General features: G+C 46.8%; 1 pseudogene; it reads right to left on the bottom strand.

Annotated features, from left to right (window-relative positions):
* Positions 1-6: 6 nt before the first annotated feature.
* LOC106527337 (homeobox protein Hox-B1a pseudogene) lies at positions 7-1,989 on the bottom strand (annotated as a pseudogene).
* Positions 1,990-2,170: the final 181 nt, after the last annotated feature.

Below are 2,170 nucleotides of genomic sequence, written 5' to 3'. Positions count from 1 at the left end.
ATTTTCAAAGATAACAGAACAGGCAGACTTCCCACGGAAAGAAAAGAAAGTCTGCTACATTCATCAGGAGTTTAAAACAGAAAGGAGCTCAAAGAGCAGAACCAGACCAGGCAGATCCGAGTCATACCGAACCAGGCCAGGTCTGATTTGTGYCCCCTTCTCTTAAACACATTTTTATTAACTCAACACTGTAAGCTGCCGTATTAATAAAAAAATACTCAAAGGATTTGAATCTGAATTTTAAATTTTTTGAACGTTATATATATATGTTCTTGGCCTATAATAAAGTTTGGTTTAGACTAGAATGCTGCAATTTCCATAGAGCTGTTTCACTGGATTATATTTATTATTTTACACTAACATGCATGACAAGAACAACGCTGAAAAACCAAATACAAGATGCTCCATCCTAGCGTTGTTGTGTTTCACGTTATTTTATTCTGATATTATTTTTTATTTACCAAACCCAGTAATTAATAAACAGAAAAGAGGACAGGAAAAGTCACGTTTATAAAAGAGAAAACTATTTTGCTGCATTATTTACTTTGTAATTTATCGGACACAGATTGAGGCACCTTCCTAAATCTTATTCTTAGACTTGTTTATTATCAGAGTAACGTTTTTAATTTTGGAGCTTTCTTCTTAGAATGTGAGTGTTTTTTAATCCGTTTTCTGGTTTATGTCAGACGTTCTTTATAAATAGAGGCCTCAGGCCTTTATCTACCAGTCTTGTGTAAAACAGCCACAGATCATTATAAAATGTGACACCTGACCTCATCCTCCTCATAAATCTGTCTTTAGAACTCTGACCTCGCTGCCCGGCTGGATTCTTACCCGTCTTCGGCGGATTCCTCTTCACCTTCATCCAGTCGAAGGTCTGCCCGTGTCCGGCCTGCTGGCAGTCCTCACCCCCCCTCCCTCGGTCCTGGGTCACCGACAGGTCTACGTATCCTCCCGCATGTGGAAGCCCCTGGTAACCCCCCACGTCCGGACCCCCGCCGACCTGCTGCGGAAACTGAGAGCCGCTCAGAGCGCCCTGGGGCCCGCAGTAGGACCCGGAGAGTGCGTTATAACCGGTGCCCACAGCGGGGGCCGAGCTGGGGAAGGGTCCCTGATGGTAGTAGGAGGAAGCAACGGGCTCTTCCATGAAATACTGCGTCTGGATGGGAGTTGAAGGGCCCATCACGGTGATATACTCCGAGTTTGTGGCACACGCCTGGCCCACATAGTCCCCGGAGCTGCCCCCACCTCCGTTTGTATAAGGAGACAATAATCCAGTCKGCATGCTTTGGTTCTGCTGGAGGTTGGAATGAGGATGGAAGCCACTGGCTGAGTACTGATGGTGCTCAAAATGATTGGACTGATGCTGGTGATTATACTGACTCCCTCCTCTGGACTCGTGCGTCCCTCCAACGTCCGCTCTGGTGGTCCCGTACATGCCTCCATCTGTGCTGTACCCACTGTCACCGCCGGGCCCGGGGACCGGAACAGAGGAGCCGGGGAGGCCCGCGTGAAGTGGGCCGGAGGTCACCGACAGAGCATGGTGCTGATCCAGAGAAAGGTGCAGGTGATGGTGGTAAGCAGGCTTTGGCGCGGAGTACGCGCCGGTTCCAGGTCGGTTACAGATGGAGTACTCCACAAACGAGTTCATGTTGTCCATGCAGACCCGAAGCACAGACAAACTCAACAAATAGTTCAATAAAAAACAAAACGAAAATGGATCTAACGAATCATTAATCCATTTAAAATACCTCCGATTTCAACAGAAAAAAAAAAACTCCAAATACTTGGAAGAATAAAAAAATAAGTTTCCAATGTGATGAAGTAGAGAAACTCGCACGTTTTAAAAAATCCAGAGTCCACATGGATAAGTCCTAAAACTGGACCAGGAGCTCCAAAGGCGCGCGAGAAGAGTCACCTCTTCACCTGTGTTTACAGTCCGCAGCCATTCTCCTGAAGCCTCTCAGCCTTTTCCTCTCTTCTCCAACTCTCTCCTCTATCTCCTTTGTTTCACTTCTTTTTTTTTCCTCATCTTTGCTTCTCATCTACCTCTGTCGCGGGTCACGTGGCTCGTCGCTTATGGTGACCACGGCAGAAGTTGTCAGCTGGTCCCAGGATCAAGAGAAGCAGTGTGTGTGTGTGTGTGTGTGTGTGTGTGTGTGTGTGTGTG

The sequence above is a fragment of the Austrofundulus limnaeus genome, unplaced genomic scaffold (genome assembly GCF_001266775.1).
Source record: "Austrofundulus limnaeus strain Quisiro unplaced genomic scaffold, Austrofundulus_limnaeus-1.0 Scaffold319, whole genome shotgun sequence".
Classification (NCBI taxonomy): domain Eukaryota; kingdom Metazoa; phylum Chordata; class Actinopteri; order Cyprinodontiformes; family Rivulidae; genus Austrofundulus; species Austrofundulus limnaeus.
Note: the sequence above shows the minus strand (reverse complement) of the source record. Positions and strands in the feature narration are given on the sequence as shown.